The 19911-nt window shown below is 43.2% G+C and overlaps 1 protein-coding gene across 6 annotated transcripts in view; it reads left to right on the forward strand.

Moving 5' to 3' along the window:
• Positions 1 to 669: 669 nt before the first annotated feature.
• The window catches only part of OXR1 (oxidation resistance 1), a 441010-nt gene continuing 421768 nt past the window's right edge, over positions 670 to 19911 (forward strand). For 3 of the 6 annotated variants that reach the window (XM_045078042.1, XM_004771321.3, XM_004771323.3), the window contains exon 1: positions 672 to 856. The gene's annotated coding sequence lies outside the window, so the exon portion shown is untranslated. Of the gene's footprint in view, positions 857 to 10799; positions 10819 to 19911 lie in introns of those variants that run through there. The other 3 variants (XM_004771324.3, XM_004771326.3, XM_045078043.1) reach the window with 2 other exon arrangements.

The raw sequence follows: 19911 nt of genomic DNA on the forward strand, positions 1-19911 counted from the left end.
AATTACGGTTCGGAAAACAAGAACAACAAAACCAGCAAGATCGGGATGGGTGTCAGCGAAATGCGCCAAGGAGTCATAAACGCCCAGAAAAGAAGTTCACAAGTTAGTAGCTTTCTGGGATGCTGAACGTCTTCGCCCTTTCCTCCTCCTAACAAATCCAAGCAACCCCCTAAAATGATTTTTTTTTTCCCCCAGAAATCGGAGCCAATTTCGTTGTGGCAGAGCTTTTTCATCGCTTTAGCCTAACTTTCCTCCGCGTCTTTGGCGACACCTGAAATTGGGCTACCCGGCGGGCGGGAGTAACCCCCACGCCCCCACTCCCCAGCCGCGCCGGCAGCCCCGGGGGCCTGGGGAGGAGGCGCTCTGAGAGGTGCGGGCAGGGGCCGGACTGGGCGCGCGCTCCGGTCCCCGCCGCGGCAGCGAGCGCAGGTTCCGGAGCTCCGGGCGGCGGGGACGCGCGTGCGGGAGGAGGCGCTTTAAGCCCGAGCCGCGGTTTCCGCAGGAGCTATTTTTAGCGACGCGTCGTCGGTCTTCTTCCCCGGCTTCCAACGTGGTACCCTCCGGCTCGCAGCCGCCCTTTGGTGGCTGCTTTCCGCCTGTTCCCATCCCCCCCCCGCCGCTGCTCGCTCTTGGTAGCGTCCACGCAGGCAGGTCCGGAAACTGAGCATGTGTGGAAGCGCTCGGCGGCCTCGGCGGCGGCGCGGGCAGAGCTGGGCTGCGTCAGGCTGAGCCCATTCACCGCGCGGCCGCAGGAGCGCAGCGCCGGCGCCGCGCCGCCCAGCCCCGCCGAGAGGGGCGCACTCGCCGCCGCGGGGCCCGCCGCCGCTCACCGCAGCCCCCTCCTGGCGACCGGCAAGTAAGTTTGTAAGGTGGTTGGGCGGTGGGACGAAGGTTCTGCGCCCGGGGGAGCCCGGGCTGGCTGGCGGGAAGCGCGGCTAGCCGCTGCCCCGAATGCCCGGCGCCTCGGCGAGTCGCTTGGCCAATTTGAGAGCCGGCGGCCACCGGGATGCTCGAGCCGGCAGAGCAGGTGGGCTGACCTGACTCTGGCGGGGGCCGAGGGGGCCAACTTGGGCAGAGGGGAAGGACCGCGAGGTGAGGGGAAAGGACCCGGCGAGCGGGCTGGTGCGGGATGGGGAGGCTAGGTTTGGGTGCCGGGGCCCGGCCGAGAAGAGCCGCAGAGGGAAAGCGGGGTATCTCCGGGGGTTAGGGTGGGAGCGGCGTGAGAGCGCAGTATAGGGGCTGTTGGGGTGTGTGTGTGTGTGTGTGTGTGTGTGTGTGTGTGAGCGTGTCCTGGTCGGAGCGGCAGAGAGGGAAAGTGGGGCGCGTGAAAAGCGGATTTGAACGAGAGCAAAGGACGGTGGTGGAAGGGACAGTAGGTTCCGGAGAAAACAAGTGGACCCGGATAATTTGGGGATTTAGTGCCAGGTTCAGGGCGCTATAATGATGATGCGAGGCAGCCTTGAATCAAGGTCTTTGGAGTGAGTGTGCGAGACCACTGTTGGGAACCGTCTGGAGAGAGATGGATGCAGAAAGTGGCCTGGAAGGGCCAGCTGGAAAATCGTTGAGGGATTTGGGTGAGGAGGAGGAGGGCAGCGGTGCAGAGATCGGATGGAGGAACCGGGCTGCTGGTGGAGCCAGAAGGCTCGGGAAGGGGTTTAAGGCTACGTGTGGTCCCCTGAATACTTAGTAGCGGTCCTCTGAGGTTCATTTGCACCCCAGGTTCCTCCTCCTTTTCCTACCTGGCTTGGTCGCAGGGCCCCTTGCTTGCTCTGGGCGAGCTCTTAGGAGATTTGTACATCGGCAGCCGGGAGGGCAGTTATTTACATGGGAACTGCCTGGGCTTCCCGTAAGTGGTTCCCGGCCTCCTCGGAGTGCAGTCTGGAGTCCGAATGTGTGTGTGGCAGGGGACGGAGAGGGGTGGTGTCTCTTCTGGGCCGTAGGAATCCGTGGTCTGGCCCGGAGGGTAAGGTGTTTTGGCCTGGGAAGTCAGGCAGAAGTCTGCAGCGTGCAACTCGCGGCGGGGCGTGTGTGCGCGAGTGTGTGCGTGTTGCCAGCCCAGGGTCGCGTCTGTTGCTGCAGTCTGTCTCCATGACGAGGAGATCCTGGGATCCACAGGCGGCACGGGGAGGGGATTAAGGGAAACGTGTTTTCCTACGTCTCTTCTATCTCCTTTCCCCAGAGTCACGTTCCTTGCTCGTCCAATGATGCACCTTTCTAATCTCTTCCCGGTCCCCCCGCACACCCCGAACCTGGCTCCAGTCTTGTTCTCTGATTTGGTACCCCGAGGAGGCGGCCGTCCCTTCTGTGCGGTGGGGAAATCCTAGGAGTCCCGGCGGCCAAAGGGGCTCCGGCCTCGGTTCCTTACCTGGGGCGTCACTCCGGGGGTCCGCAGTTCACTCTGCTGCCCCTGCAGGTGACGCGGTGATGTTGCCCCACGGACTCCGGAAGCATGATGGCTCCAAATGGCCATTGGGACCCAGAAGCCCGGCAGAGTGACCAGCACTCATGGGTTTTCGAGACCAGGGATCTTCCGAGTTTCCCACATGTAAATGTAACTTAAAAAGAAAATAAGACCAGATTAATAGAATAAACAAAAGTCTAATGCAAAAAGCTTTATGCAAAAACGCCTCTTTGACTCGGAAAAATTTCACCCACCAACCGCAAGAAGGGAAGAAGCGTCTTCAGCATACAGGATCGGAAACCCGGGAGATGGGTGGGGGGGCGGGATTTGTTACCACGTCTGCGCCTTCTCAGACTCCATCCAGCTTTCTGTGCTCTCTCGCCGTTGCCATATTTTTAGAGAGACTTGACCAGACATAGGGAAATGAGAATGAAGGTGACTCTGGAAACCTGTACCATCTATGGAAGGACTCAGAAAGGGAAAAGTGAGAGCCTAACCTACTGTCTGCGGATACCTAAGAGGGCTGGGCTCTGAGGTGGTTGTGCAACCACCAGAAATAGTTCCTGCATCCAAATTGCAGGGGCAGCGGCAGATGAAGGGAAGGGAGAACTCTAGAAAAGTGGTGAGGAGCATGGTACGGGCTGTCTTGCTGGGTGGTCACTGACCTGTGGAGCTATACAGCAGAAAGGACAACAAGCTTCATGGCCAGGGCACGTCCTCATATTCCATGTGACATTGGCTTTCTCAGTTTCTAGTACAGTAACTATTGAGAGGTACCTTATGAAATATGTCCATGATTCTGGATATCTGAAAGGTGGAGACTGAATAAGGACTTAATGCTGTCAGTTTTTCCTTCTATTACTATGTTGTTTTTTTTTTTAATTTTCCATTGATTATTGTTAGAACATGTAGTTAAGGTTAGCCATCAGTTCTGTTCTCCCTGGAGTGCTGTACAGATACAACATAACCTTATATGTTTGCTCGGTTTTGTTTGTTTGTTTGGAGGTCAAGGAGGAGTGATTATTGCACAAATTGATTTGGGTGCCCCCCCCCCCCCCCCCGCAAAGGCAGAATTTAGGCTCCTGAAGAGCTTATGAGCATGTGGAGGTGAAGTCTTCATTTATAAAATGTTAAATTTTATGTGAAATGAGAAAACCCTTTCCTGTCTATCCTTCATCTCTTGCACTGGAAATAGGATTATATCCTTGGACTGGTTCTTAGTCCTCAGAAGCATATTTTGACAATAATTTTCCAGGAGGATTGTTTCCTAAGCTCTGGTATGCTTTAAGAAATATTCAGTGAAATCTTTGCTGTCCTAAGGTAAAGGCATTTAAAAAAAGTGCTGAAATGGCTTGATGAGACAGAACTAGGAGAGAGAAATGTTAGTCAATATGGAAGGAGAGAAATGCCCTGTTACCTCAGGGTATCTTTTTGATGGGCTTAGAACAGTGGTTTTCTAGAGGGGTGATCCCCCCGCCCAGGGTACCCTGGCAACATCTGGAGACATTTTTTGGGAAGGGGGGTGCTTCAGGCATCTTGTGGGCAGAGGCCAGGGATGTTGTTAACATTCTACAACACACTGGGTAGTCTCCCACAATAAAGAATTATCTGACTCCAAATCTTAGTAGGGCTGAATTTGAAAACCCTGCCTTATCACAGGACATGTTTTGAAATAAAAACAACTCTTGTTAGGATACTTTCACATATTGCTATTGGAATTCATCTTGAAAATTAGTAGGAGTAGTTAATACTAAGAGGTTTTCTTTGCAAAATGGCTCCATGTTCAAAAATACTTGTTTTAGGGAAATTGAAGAGGTTTCCTTTTAGCAGAACTTCTTTTCAGCCTTGAAAACAAATCCTAGCATGTATTGGGAATGTCTACAATGATAGGTTGTATAGTATACATATGAACTGAGTAAACATATTTGATGAAAACAAGTTATAAAACTGTTCAGCTACAGTATTTTCCACTGAACTGGTTTGGTAATTGCTCTTTAACATACATAATTAAAATTTTTTAAATTAAAATTAATTAAGATTATACCTAGTAATTTTTTCATGTAGTGAGGGATTGAACAGAATCAGAGGAAAAATGAATTTTTTAGATGGATTTTTAGATGAATTTTTATTAGAAGCCTTATAAAATGTTCCAGAGTGAAACCTTAGTATTTGTAGACATCAACACAAGAAGGTAAGAATCCCATACAATTTTCACGTATTGAGTTCCAATTTTAAATTGACAGCATGGCATGTATTGAGAAACAAACCTTTCTACCTTGTAGCACAGTACTCTTGCCTAGAGAGAAAGAGCAATAGCTTACACTCATGAATGTAATAAGATCAGGGAACTCAGAACACTTACTAGATAAAAGCTTTGTCATTATCATGAGGAGGTCTAGAAGAACTAAAGAGATTTGGTCACTATTTGACCTTCTCTCCTTGCCCCCCCCCCCTTGTTTGGTGATTGGTTGGTAGATACCACAATTCATTCTACAGAGATCATCATTAGGGCTGCTTACTTCCTTACTTCCTTTCTTGTTCTAATAACCATTCCCTTCACTCATGGCCATGGCCATCCCTCAGTCCCTCAGGAGTTTCTGTAGCAGAAGAGACTTCAGATTCCTGTTAAGTCTCTGGGGTACCCAGTCATCCCTCCCTTTTTTCCTGTGTGTACAGACACAAACAGCTCTTCCCTGCTTCCATGTGGGGCAGAGATTGGTGTCTCTCTTGCAAAAAGGCGGTGGGAGAGCGCTTGTTTCCCACAAAGTCAACCTCGGTGTCTCTGGTTGCATGTTTGAATTGTTTTTCAGTTGTTTGTTCAGTTGCTGTTAGGAAGGCTTTCTCTTTCCCAGGGGAATGGTAAAAGAACCAAGGAAAATCGAACTTCAGTGTGAACAAAACTGGTGTTGGTGGAGTGTACCTGTCTTTGGACTATATAAAAGCTCACAGATATGATTTGAACCAATGAGAATCATGTATTACCAATTCAGCAAGCATTTGTCAGTTCAACAATAGCAAGTCCTATTGTAGGTACTGGGACTATTGGCATCTTTAAGGGTAGGCTGCCGTGTGCATAGCAGTCAGTTTCAAAACTAAGGTCATTCAGAGAATATACATTATTTTATACACATCTTTAAAACTGTATCTGTAAACAGGATGGTTACTCATTTTTGTGAAATTTGGAGCAATTACAGAGATGCAGCATAATTCTTGAAAATACCGCTATACACAAACATTCAGAGGGGAAGGTTATGTGGATGTCTGTATAGACTAGACAAAGAGGGCGTGAGCAATTTGAGGTGAAAGAGGTCAGTTCTTGTCTCCCTTTTTCTTTCTTTAGGAAGTGATTGTTGATTTTGTTTGACATCTGAACAGGGAGAAATGGTTCCCTTCCCTGCAGTTCACTTGTTGAATAAACGTGTGCCCTTATATGCTGCTGATGGTCCTGGTGGAAGAAGGCAGTGGGACGGCTGGTATGATGATGAGAAGGAAGCAGAATTTGAAATCAGTTCTGTCCTAATCATGTTTCCAGCAAAGACTCTGAATACACACCTTCAGAGACTGAGCAAGCCCTGTCACTATTTTGAGGTGACTAATAGATTATAGAACTGAGCATTTTTGTTGTTCCGCACATTCGGTCATACATATGCCTTATATAGGGGCAGATGAATTAACATAGCGGTTCCATTACTTAAAAACAAACTTGCTGGTCACTGTGGCATGTCAGTTATCATCCCAGTTGAAAGAAAGGTAGCGTGAGGGCAGGGAATTTTATCAAACGCTGTGTGCTGCTCCCGTCGAACTTAAGAACCAACAACAGCCAAAGCAGGATTTGAAATTTATGCTATGGCAAAGGCAAAGAGGGTTTCTTCTTTTTATTTCATTATAGTATATTATCATTAAGGATGAGCGATAGCAATACATGAAATAGGCGACCTGCCTGTGGAAGGTTTTACTTTTGTTTGTAGATGCATGTTCATCTTAAAGAAACAAATAGCCCAGGACATCTCCCGAGGCTTTCAGCCGTCATTATAAATAGCATGTCCCTTCTATCTCGGGGAAATTTATTATGTGATGTCATTTAGAATCAGAATACTGGGCTAAGCGGATACTGATACAGTCCTTTCTAATTTTGTGATTTAGAATTGTCTCTGTCTTCTTGAAGAAGGTAAAAGCAATGTGCTCTTCGTCATTGGGAGCACAGTCACGGATGCTGACACCAGCCTGTGGTACACAAGCACATGATGCTGCTTGACATTGGTCTGGGACCCCACTGACCAAAACAGTGATGTCAGTTTTCTAGATTGTGAAGCCTGATTTTAACAATTTTGATTTGAACCACTGCTGGGACCAGGCTTGAGAATCACTTGATATATTTGGAAAACACCAACTGATGAAGCAGAATGCTAACCACCCATTATGAGGAAAGAGGTATAGCAGTTTCAGATCAAGAACTTTGCAGCCAAATCTGGCCCTTCTACTTAGTAAGTAGTTTTGTGACTTTAGATGAACTTCTTTTTAACTTCATGGAGCTCCAGTTCCTCATTTTTGAAATGGTGATAATTTTTTCTTTTTTTCCTGTGAGTTCATGATAGGATTAGAAGAAATATTTTTAAAGTGGAGGTGTCTATTAAATATGGATGTGGTGGTCTTATCCGTGCTTTTGGTGCTAGAATTTACATGGTTGCTGTCCAGGAAGAGGGAGCAGAGAGTGTAGGGAGTCAGAAAGGCCATGGTGAGCAAAGGGAGGAGGAAAAGGGCCATGGCGTGCATCATAGGTTAGGAAGGGATGTCAGTGATGAAGTCATTCTTAATGTCTACAAATTTCTACATGTTGGCAGCTAGCAGAACATTCCAGAAAGGTTAATTCATTAAATCTTTATATTTGTTTAAAAATTCTACAGTCCTTGTTGGGGCCATAGCCACAGAAGACTTTTGTCTATTTATTTTTTTTTTAAGATTTTATTTTTATTTATTTAATTAACAGAGAGAGAGAGAGCGCGAGAGAGCGCACAAGCAGGGGGAACAGAGAGGGCGTGAGAAGCAGACTCCCTGCTGAGCAGGGAGCCTGATGTGGGACTCAATCCCAGGACTCTGGGATCATGACCTGAGCCGAAGGCAGACGCTTAACCATCTGACCCACCCAGGCGCCCCACAGAAGACTTTCAAAGATTTTATTTATTTATTTGACAGACAGAGATCACAAGTTGGCAGAGAGGCAGGCAGAGAGAGAGGAGGAAGCAGGTTCCTGGCCAAGCAGAGAGCCCGATCCTAGGACTCTGGGATCATGACTGGAGCCAAAGGCAGAGGCTTTAACCCACTGAGCCACCCAGGTGCCCCAGGACTTTTAAATGCAGTTGTTTTCTAAGATAAAATGTGGTCTTACATTGAGAATTAGTATAGTAATAGACTAAGGATTCCTTCTCATCTATGTTTAAATCTTTATGTAAATCACAGTGACAAGATGTCACAGGCACATACCACAGTTTAGCAGAAGAATGTTAACATCCATGATAAATAGCTTTGAGTAAAAAATATTTTATTCTGTTTTCATTCATCTAAATGGTTTAGTAACATAAACATCATTGCATTTTTAAAGCCAGCTTTTAAGCTACTATAAAATATAATCAACTTGTGATGAGTGAGGTGAACATGTCAAGGTTAAAAATTGGTTTTCCCTTAGTTACTTCCCAACATGAGGGAATATATGTTCTAGCATAATAAGTTAAAAAATAAAAAAAGACAGAAATAAGGAGGACATTTATTACCACTAGATCTATATAGATCTTAAATTCTTAAAAGGGCCAAGGAAGTTTAAAGGTACTCTTTTATATCACTGAAGTATTTATCGAAGTGCAATTTTAACTCTTTACCAGCATGGTTTTGAATTTCAAATAAACAGTCATTTTGGTAAGTATCTAATAGAGAAAGAATAAGATATAGTTTTTAATTATGTGAACTAAAATGAATAGCCAAGAGGGAAAAAGAACCATTCTGGCACTATGGAAATACTCAGCGATTTTTAGAAAAACCTAGGGAGGAGCACCTAGGTAGCTTAGTTGGGTAAGTGTCAGATCTTGATTTCATCTCAGGTCATAATCTCAGGGTCTGGTTGTAAGATTGATCCCTGCATTGGGCTCCATGCTGGGCTTGGAGCCTGCTTAAGATTCTCTCTCTCTCCCTGCGCCCCCCCTCACCGCGCCTCCATGTGCATGCTCTCTCTCCTTCATTCTAAATTAAAAAATAAAATAAAAGAAATAAGAAAAACCTAGGGAGATGACATTTTAGCATAGCCTTATTGGCACAACTGCTGGTTATGTTATATATTAAGAGTTTTTGTTTCATTCTTAGGTACACATCATCTTTGACATTAAATATTATGGGGAAACTTTTCTTAGGTATTGCAGTTAATAAATTATTTTTGCCATCCTTAGAGTGAAAATAAAAAGGTTGCTAGTAGTCCACTTGAACTATGCATTATTTTAAGTTTTCTATCAGCTTCCTCTTCTTGGACTGAAACACATAGCCTTTGCAAATAACAGTAACAAATCCATTATTGATAGTTGTACCTCAAGGTATTTTGAGCTAGTCATTTGGACTTTTGTGGGAGGGAATTGAGTGAAACTGAAATTTCACCCTACTAATAGTTGTAAGGCAAAATAAGATAAACAATAAAAGAAAACAGAACAGAATCCAGAGCTTCAGTTTTCTAATTTATCAGCATTCCCCAGCTAAATCAAATAGAACTGATTCTGGTTAATTTAAGCAGAAAGGAATTCCTTGGGTAGTTGATGGAAGAATGCATGGAACTGAAGGAAATGCTGATAAATAAGACCTTGGAAAGGATAGCCCACGACTGGGATGAACCAACTCTAGCTCTTTTCCATCTTTGTGTCGCTATGGTCAAAGCTCAGGATTCCCAGCAGGGGAGAGAGAGAAAGAGAGTATGTTCTGGGAAAGAACAGGACATCTTGACTGATAGTCCACTGACAACTGTGTTTAATGAGCCCAAGGAATTAGCCCAAGACATAATCAATGATCCGCTGCTACCAGAGAAATGGAAATAGATGATGCTGGGCAGGCGCACTGAACTAATGTTCGTTACAGAGATTCATGATGGAGAAATGTGCTTCAGTGGTGATGAATTACTAGAAGGAAAAAAAGGTGGGGGGAACCCTGAGTATATTATCTAAGCAAAGTAACTATGTTGAAGACAAAAATACTGTGTTACTCTCCTAAGTCTGCTCTAACAAGTTCCCACAAACTGGGTGACTTCAAACCACAGAAATTTACTCTCACAGTTCTGAAGATAGACTTTGGGAGTCAAAGTTGGTAGGGGCTGTTGTGTCTCCGAAGACTTGACGGGGAGACTTTGTTCCATTCCTTTCTTTTACCTTCTCGTGCTTGCAGGAATCCATGATGTTCCTTGATTTATAGATGCGTCATTGCAGTCTCTGTCTCCATAGTCATACAGTGTTCACTCTCCACTGTGTCTGACTCTGTCTCTTGTCTTCTAATAAGGACACAGGTCGTGTTGGATTAAGGGCCCCTACTATTCTAGTGTGACCCCATCTTAACATAAGCAATGACATCTTTTAAGACTCTACTTCCAAATAACACAAGATTCTTAGATTCCAGGGAGGACACGAAATTGGGAGGAACACCATCCAACTTAGTACAAGTGCGGTGTGGGTAAAACAAACAACAGTGCACACAGCTAGGTCTGAAGAGCGGGAGGGGTGATAGCCTATCATTCTCTCTAGTAAAACTCTATCTGAAGCATCATGGCAAGTATTAGGCACTTTTTTTTTAGATAATATTCTGTCCAGTGGAAAACTGGTAGAAAACAATGTGGCTTTTAAGAACAGTTTTTTTTGAACTGCAGACCATAAACTTGGCAAAGGGGAGTTTAAGATAAATATAATATGAGCCTCCAGATGTTGAAAGGAAGAAGATGCCGTCTTTGTTCACATACAGAGATTAGGACCCATGGCTGGAAGTTTCAGGGAAGCCCATTTTCTTTCGCTGTGAGCAGAAACATTCTTACATTAGTGGGTTCCAGAGAGGAATGAACTACCATGAGTTAGTGAGGGCCATAGCTCTGGAAGCAGTCAGTGTAAACTGGGTAAATATTTGTCATGATGATGTAGAAGAGATTTCTGAATGTGAAGGGCAGCTAGATTAGATAATTGCCCACAGTTCCATGTTGAAGAGTCTCTTCTAGGAATACTGAGGGCTCTAGTGAACCCCAAACGTTTACTGAGCCTTGAGTACGGTACTGCATGTTGGTAGAAGGAGAAGTTCAAAAAGCAGACAGTCTCCAGCTCTTACGCAGACATGTATTTCAGAGGTTACTCTGGCACCGATCAGGAACAATCCAGGATCCCACACGCTATCTGTCATAAAGCAGAGGATCGGTAACTATTTGTTGAACAAATTTGTTGTTTAATCAGTGTCTGGTTTTCAAATGTATGTGCTTTGTTTCCCCGGGTACTTACCTGGTTGTTATCAGCCCTGCCGTGTACATGCCTACTGTCTTTTATAGCCTTCTGGTCTTCTACGATTTCCTTGCTCATGTATCATCACTATCTTTGTTTCATTTTACTATTTTAAAAATAGGGTTGGAAGTGGGGAGTAATTTTTCTCCTTAATCTCTTTCCTCCTCTAGGCTGTCTTTGCCAGCAGAGCTAACCCTGAACCTCTAAAGTTAATGACTTAATGGTGAAGACTGGAGGGGACTTAGGCTAAAGCAGTGTTTCTGAAGGTGTGGGTTTTATGCAGGATGGTTTTATGCAGGATGACTTTGGGTGGCATATGGATATGTACTGAATTGAACTGAAAGGACTTTGAATCTGTTCCCTTTCAGTGTTTCTCACTAAGGCAAGGAGAAAGTTTCAGTTTGGTGCTAGTTTGTAACACCTCTCTAATGCACCTAAATCTCCCTTTTTAATGCAGAGTAGGCTTCAGATGTAAAACTTTTAGAAGTCCAGTAACACTGTTTTGTTTTCATTGTATTTATTTTTTTTATTTTATTCTCTATTTATGCTAAGTTCTAATTTTAGTATAAAGTAACGACACAAGTTTCCTTTAAAAATTTGGGTAGTTGAAACTTAAAAAATGGTATGATATTAAACAGGAGGTGGATAGTAGTGATGGTTGTGAAACCGTGTGAATGTCCTTTTTGCCTCTGAACTGTACACCTAAAAATAGGATGATAAATTTTACGTCAGACATGTTTTACCACAACTAAGAATAATAGTAAAAAAATTTAAAACATGAAGAAGAAGAAAGCATTTAAAATTGTAAATGAATCCTTAAAAGTCAAGTGAAGGCCAGCAGTCTAGTTGGCAATAAATGGGAGCACAGGCACAAGGAGAATATGCACTCCCCCATGGGCCTCTGCTCAGTGTTCACTAGAAAGCTCAGGGGCAGGGAAGTGGACCAGAGAGATAACCTCTTCGTTCCTCAGGTGTGCAGGTAGTGAGAGGCTTCCCCTGGGGAAAGGGCACAAAATCTCACCTACACACTCAGATTCTTCCCTCATATACAAAAGCCTTAAGCCTCTGGGGAGGGGCGGAAACCCCAGTGGGGTTTTCGCCCAGTATCCCATACTGACACCAGCTGGAGATCTGCAACAGATCAAGAACATATTTTGGTTGACACAGGGAAGATGGGGCAGAAATGTTGAGGAAAAGTCAACCCAAGGTCCAGACTAAGGCCTAAGACAGGATAGACCTAAGATAAGATAAGGCCTAAGACTGAGATAGAGAATGGGAACATCAGTAGCCTCTGTATTTGTAATTGCCAAATATTGGAAGTGACCAGGATATCCTTCAGGTGGGCAATGGATGAACAGATTGTGGTAATATTCCACAGAGCAGAATTCTACTTGACAATAAAAAGAAAGAAAAGGAAAGTTGCTTGACCTCACACCTGTGCCAGTAATTACAGACGGTAACCATTAGAGCAGTAGCCATGAATGTTTCATGAAAAACACAGCACTTTAGAAAATGCAAACGTTCAGAAGTAGATCAAGAGAATTATGGAGAAAGCAGGAGTTGCCTGGCAGGGTTGATTGTAAGGGTAGGAGAGACTTGAAGGTCCTGATTTTCTCAGCAAGAAAAAAACCTACATTTTTCATTATAATGCATAAAATACTACTGATTTATAAACCATTCTATTTTTGAAACTCAGAGGCCTCCATAAATATATATACAGCCTTTCCACTCCCTTAAACTTATATCAAGTAGATCAAAGATGCTTCCAAAATAAAGGATCTTTAGAATTCATGTAATGTCCTTCAAAAATGGAGGTTTTTAACCTGTAATTTGTAAGCATGGATAGAACTCAGTATACTAGATGCAAAAATGACATTGTTACTGTTACTGACATCCAACTGAAATTTAGCATTGCCTTTAGTTGACAGTACGGGTCACAAAACACAGAAGCCTTGGAAGTACCTGTGACTTTTTTGCCAGTAGAAATCACAAATAATATCACATCACATTACAGTTGTTTGCAGATTTTTTTTTTTTTTTTTTTAAGTAGGCTCCATGCCCAGTGAGAAATCTGCCACTGGAGCCCAGTGTGGGGCTTGAACTCACGACACTGAGATCAAGACCTACGCTGAGATCAAGAGTTGGACACTTAACATCTGAGCCACCCAGGAACCCCTACAGATTTTTTTTTTTAAGTCGTTTATGTTCATCCCTGTTTGAAAGTGTGGTTATTATTGGAGCTGCTGTTAGATCTTTGTATTCAATTAGTAAAAAAAAACATGTTTATCATGTCACAGTTTATGCTTTTAAAATTTGACAGTTGTATTTCATTGCTTTTTGTTTCCTTTATAGTCCTGTGTATCTCTTTCTTCAGAGAGGTCACAGGCCTTAAGGACTCTCTGAAGGATTCATAGCGCTTAGAAAGGTTAAGAACCTAAAACCTTTCTTGGAATCTGAGTAGTAAGTTCCATTCAGGGTGTGGTCCGGAAAGCCAGAGCTGTTGAGTGAGTTCTAATTTACCAGATCTGTGCTTGATTGGCTAAATGCCAGCTGTGCTATTCTGTAGGAAGCATTGGTTCTAGTAAGTTTCATGCCAATTTGTAAATGCACAGGGTACATTTTTGAGAATCTGTAGATTCTTTGTGTAGATTCTCTAAATACCTCAGGGGAGCTTATTTCATTTTGACAACACTGACAGGAAGTTTTGCCTCTTCTGGGGCAAAAATCTGCTTTTGTTTAACTTCTATCATTGACCTATGTCTGGTCTATATAACCTGACAGTTATCTAGGAATTTCCTGAAGTCACTAAAATACTTTTACTGTGACCTTCCTGATGTGTCTCAGGAATGCAGATCACAGTGATATCTGCCAAATCAAAATATATTTTGACAACAAAAACACTTAAAGGGAAACATTAGGCTTCGATTTCATGGAACATTTTTCTTCTTTTTTTAAAATGGAATATTTTTCTAACAAACATTTGGGATCCTAGTATGTGCCAGGCACTCAGCTTAACACTGGAATATAATAAGGGGCAAAGCAAACATGCTCCCTGCCCTCATGGTGTTGGAGGGAAAGGCATTGGATAGTGCCTGGAAAGTGCTCCGGAGACCAGGAAGGGGGGTGGGAGGAAGGCTGAGGAATAGAGGGACCTGTGCTTGAGGAAAGAGGGGGCTCTCTAGGTTAAGAGCTGTATGGGGCTGGAGTTGAGGCAAGGAGAGAAGTGTTGTCACATACGAGGAAATGAAAGTCTGTGCCTGGGAGAAGGGTAAGGATGGGACAAAGTGGAGGTGGAAAGACAAGCCCGCCATCACACAATGCAGGATCTTCCTGGCCAGACTGAGGATTTTTGTTTTTGAAGCAGGGAGTGACATGATCAATAATCCTTCTATACAGAGTAACTGTATTTCTTTTCCAGGAGAACAGATAGCATTAAACAAAAGCAGGATGCCTAGAAATTAAAAAAAAAAAAAAAAAAAGAAGAAGAAGTCTGCTATTTAAGCACAGTGGACATGACACCTGTACCATAATACATATTCATTATTACAACTAGTTCTTCAAGTCCCCTAGCAAGCTTTTGGTTTCAGTTCCAGGATAAAATTACTTGTTTCTTTGAACTTCTGAACTAGGGGAATTCTAAACCACTGGCTTTTGTCATGCATCTTTGAAGACTTCTTCATAACGTTTCCATTATAAAAGCTATTACATTGTTTCCAATCTTTTTAGAAAAGGGGCTATTAAAGTCATTTAGATACCAGCTTGCTATTTTAGTTGTGATTGTTTGCCTGTTTATTTGGACCTCATTATAAAAGGCTGAAGATACTATGTCTGTAATTGAATTGGCTTGCAAGAAAGCTCTTTATGGGGATGGTAATCCCTGGTACATTTAAATTTATAGAAAAGTTTTGAATTTTCCATTTGATTAACGAACATGGGCCATAGTAGTATTGAACACTGATGTCTATATGATCCTCTTTAGCCACTACTTTGAATTAAAATTCTTGCAATCTTTTTATCATTTGAGTGAAGATATAAAATACAATTTTCATTTCATGTGTGTACTTTTCAAAATGGCAAAATTTTGTCCTCAAAGTAATTGAGCAGGTCTGCCTCATTATAGCATTAGTTACCAATGGAATGAATTAGCTACCAGCTCATTGTATTATTCTAGTTGGACTTTGTTTTTGGCTACTCTGAGGCATTGGGCGTGAACAAGAGGAACATTCTTCCCGTTTCAAGTTATCAACCCAGGGTCCATGTGCCTACATTTGTGCAATTTCTGAACTGTTTCACAGGAAGCTAAGGCAGCGTGTTCTGAGGCAGTTGGCACCCACCTGTATTAACGTGGCTTATCAGTAGTACTGAGGTTCTTTTTGCCTAGTACACAGAAGACGTACACATGGTGACTGTACATTGTAAAGGACTTTGAAAGGTCCTCAAGACAAGGATATTCAGAAGAGGTGATTAGAAAAGTTGCAGAGAATTGTTTTTCCTGTGTATTTGGCATCTTTACACACGATATCAGCAAGAGCCTCAGAGCCTAACCTTTGGATCAAAAGGCTTTGTTCTGTTTCAGGTGGTATTTGTTTTTGAGAATGTGTTTCCATGAATATATGTCTTTTGTCTGAGCAATATTTCTTTGTGGACTGCCCCCACCACTGGAATCAACTTTTCCAATTCCATGGCTGATGTGAGACTCACCTGTTTCCTTTGTTCCCTGTCCTCTTGGGGTGAGCCTGTGACTCAGTCAGCCAGAGTATCCCCAACTTTAGCCAGAATGGTTTGTTCAGGAGTAGGTATATGATGTCAGCCAGCAAGATGGAGGGAGTCACTCCCTGTGATTTTGGCAGAACACCAAAATGATGCTCTCTTCCTCATGGAGGTCACAAAGCTGTTAGAATTTGTATCTACAGCTGCTGATGAATTTTTGTCACCAAATGGAGAAAGTCTGCCTGAAAATGAAGCTACTCCAAGGAAAATAGAAACAGAAGAGGAAAAGGCACATTTCAGCCCATTGATCCCACCACACTAAATAGCTGTTTCTGAGTATTTCAGTTGCACGAACCCTTTATTTTCTACTTCTGCTTCAACTGTTTTGAGTGAGGTATTTGTTACTTTCAACCTGAAGAATGAAAACATCTGCTGCCAATAAACTGCCCCGACATTCAGGTGGCGGCAGGAAGGGAGAGGTCCAAAGACGTCATCTGGTATGCGAGTGAAAGAATTGAACATCTCTGCTTCCCTGAGCCAGAAAGGGTTTGCAAGAGAAACCAATGAATGTGCTAACTTTCTACTCCTGTTGCCATTTCCTTTAAATAGCGCTGCATCTTTTAAGCTACATTCTGAAGTAGTAGCATCTGACTTTTTCTCACGTACAGGAGACGCGCCGTTGCCGTGTATTACACAAACAAACATAAACAGTAGCCGGCTGATTCTTACTTACAGCTTCACTGTCTGAAATCCATGGATCCATGTATTTGTTACACATTCGCTTTTGGCATGAGGCATTCTAGGGTCTATTGTTCAACAAGTAAGACATTACAACTCCAGTAACGGTCTCCCACATGAATAACAAGACTAGAGGACAAGCAGTAGAAATAATAAAAGACAAATTATCCTCTATTTCTAGTAACTCAGCAATGAAGGGCATTTATGTTCTCATGTGGACGTTAAATAGCTAGGAAATATGAGTCAGTCATTTTGGATGCAAAATGCTGCCACAGCTTCATTCCGTTTGGTATCCTAGCTATCAGTTTCTTACAGACATTTCCTTTTAAAGGCAGAGAAGAAAATATACACATTGTGGTAATGGCAATGAGTATGTCAAGTGTCCTGTGAACCTCAAGAGGAAAGCGGAGGAACTGTAATGACATTTCTGGTATGCGGTTTAGTCAGTGGCTTATTTTGTTGTAATTCTTTATGAAGAGGGAGACACGAAACATCTATAAATTAGGATGGTTCGTGGCTAAAGGAAAAACGAAGGGAGTCAGAGGCATTATTTAGACTCACTTTATCTTACATCAGTGCTTGTCTCATGGATATTAATTTCTGCTAAGAAGGGTTACAAGATAAGCCCTTCAGCTAAAAATAGAACCTGGTTACTAAGCTATAAGAAGAGTTGCTCTGCATAGTGTATGTAATTCAGTGACTAGAAAACATTGTCTTCCAGGGTATGGCCTGAATGGTTTCTGAGAACACTGTGAAGCATTTTGGTTGGCTCACTTCCATTGAGGGGGTGAAATACAGTAAACAACGATTTTCTACATTGTATCACAGAATATACTGGGGTGTTTATTATCCATTGTGCTCCTATGATAGCAAAGTAGGTTTCTCCCTCCCAGGTAATATAATGGTGAAAACATCACATTTTCAAAAGAAAAATGCTTCACGAGGGGAGGTAGCATGAGGATAATGAAACTCTGCTGTGCTGTCTTTAATGAACTGATGGCTTAATAAACGATTGCCTTGGAGACCAAAAAAACAAAAACAAAAAACAGTTCTTACCTCTGTATCCATAGGAGATTGTTAGTACACAAAGATTAGCATTCACGTTTAAATTTGGGGTTTGCTTCCCAGTGTTTGGCTTGTTACTAGTTATTGTTTCTATAAGCATATATAACTAAAAGAGAGCCCTTCTGGGCTGCTCTAGCTAGATAGGACTTTTCTAGTCTCACACAGGTAAGTGGCTGGAAAATGCACATTTGTGCGGCAGAGTTTCCTGTTCATTTGGATCTCAGTCTGCTCATCTTTCTGCCAGAAGGAGTGAGGTATGACGCACGTCCGGTTGCCATGGCCATGCCCATGAAGAATGCAAAGCTTGGTTGCTGGGACCTGTAGCCTCAGCTAAGAGACAGTGAGACATGCAAACAGATGGGGTTCCTGGGCAATGAGAATTCAGAAGTGGCAGGCAAAGTGTATTGGAAGACGTGGGAGCTTCCTTAAATTTTGTGAAAATCAGAAAAGAAGAGAGTGAGGTCTACAACAGTCCAACTGGTAATTCTGAATTTATGACCCTTGCACTTGATACATTTGCTGACTGACAGTACATACGCCGATGCAAGTAAAGGACTGTTCCAGTGCAGAACAGCGTTAGTCATGGAGGAGCAACATCTGGGTGACAGAAGCACAGGGACCGTCTGGAGCTTTTCCTATAGCCTGACATGGAAGAGTGTCTGATTGGAATTGATATAGGAACACGTCCCACCTCCAAACATGTATTCTTGTATAATACATTTCAGCTTACTGTATTCTAAACTGGTTGTAGCTTTTATTCCTTATTAATTTCAGGGATTCCAAACTTTTTTTTTTTTTTCCATTTTCCCTTTTATCCTAATGACTTACTCATTCCATAACTAGAATCCAGCTCATTTATTCATTCATGTTTTTCACTCAGTACATAAACTGAGTGCTTACCGTTTGCCAGACATTGGAAAACAACAACAACAACAACAACAAGAAGTGGTGAATAAATCTACAGAAATCCCTGCTTTCACAGACTTCACATTCTAGTCGGTGGAGACAACCAGCAAGTTAAGCACATAAAGGCTTTAAGGAAAAGATATTCCAGTAATGTGAATAATGTGACGGAGCTTGATAAGCCTGAGGGTGAGGAACAGTATTAGTGTGTAGATACAGAAGGGAAGAGAGTTGAGGATCTGCATGAGGACAGAGTAATCTTTAGAGAACCGGAAGGGATGGAGGCAAAGCATGGGGCCTGAGAAGCTGCAGCCAGCCAGGTAGCAGGAGAGCCAAGAAAGCAGTCCTTGGAGAATGTTGAAGTCATTTGTTAAACCCATGAGTAACCTAACCCAGTGGATGATTTTGGAAGTTTCATCCTGGCTGCCAGGGAGGCCGGACCAGCACAGGTCAGGCACCGAAAGAGAGTGGCAGGTGCACGGCGAGACGGGAGAAGTCAGAGGCGTCCGCACCATGACTCGCGGTGGAGGTGATCAGAGAGGCTGCATCTGGGATGTGTGTAAGATGTGGGAGCAGGTGGCCCACACGGGATGGCAGGGCACCTCTCCCTGGCTGACGAGATTAGATTAGATACTGGGTGTGAGGGAAAGAGAACAGTTGTACTCCGGTGGTTTTCATTTACATCAGTGCTACTCACAGTAGCAGTCAGTAGCCTTTGCCACTGATCTGTGACAACGTAAGAAGCTTGAGCCAACATGTAAATTGGCTGACTTTCTTTTTATAGTGTGATTTTTCTCAATGAAGACGCGGTACATTGATGTACATTCTAGTTCAGGTTCCTCACTTTGCTGCAGACCAGAAAAAGTTTGCAGAGCAAACTCATCTGTGGCCCTCACTTTGAGGAGCATAGATTTATTTTATTTTTTAAATTTAATTTATTAGTTTGAGAGAGAGAAGGAGAGTGAGCCAGTATGGGTGGGTGGGGAGGAGGGGGAGGGGCAGAGGGAGAAGCAGGCTGAGGGAGAAGCCAAGACAGACCCTGGGACCCTGAGATCATGACCAGAGCCAAAGGCAAATGTTTAACTCCCAGGTGCCCCAGGAGTGCTTTAGATGAAGTTGTCATTGAAAGCCGTCATTTTACCAAGTTCTCCGGCTTATTCCGGTATGGTATATTCTTGAATAGTTGCTGACTTTGCAGTTTTAGAGGTGTGCTCTGGTTGCCAAATTAATGGAACTACACACTGATAAGTTATAAAATACCCATGGAATAATGCCTTAACATTATGGTTTCTAGATTTTCAAATGCTTTGTTGATTTTGTTTTTTTGATTACTAGGCACATGTAAAAGAAAGAGCTTAGGAAGACTTTAAAAAAAAATAACAAATTCATGTTTATGAAGGAGGGTCACAGGGCAACTCAAGCTAAACTTTACTTGTTGTTTGAAATGTAGCTTATGCACCATCATTTAGAAAGCCTTCTACATCCTCTAACCGTTCTGATCTAAGTGTTTCTCTTAGGTTTATTTCTCACACTCTGTGTTTTACCTTTCTCATAGCACTATTTTATATCAAGAATGGTTGACTGACTTTTCCCTGC

The sequence above is a fragment of the Mustela putorius genome, unplaced genomic scaffold (genome assembly GCF_011764305.1).
Source record: "Mustela putorius furo isolate JIRA1106 unplaced genomic scaffold, ASM1176430v1.1 tig00000228_pilon_pilon_pilon, whole genome shotgun sequence".
In the NCBI taxonomy this organism is placed as follows: Eukaryota; Metazoa; Chordata; class Mammalia; order Carnivora; family Mustelidae; genus Mustela; species Mustela putorius.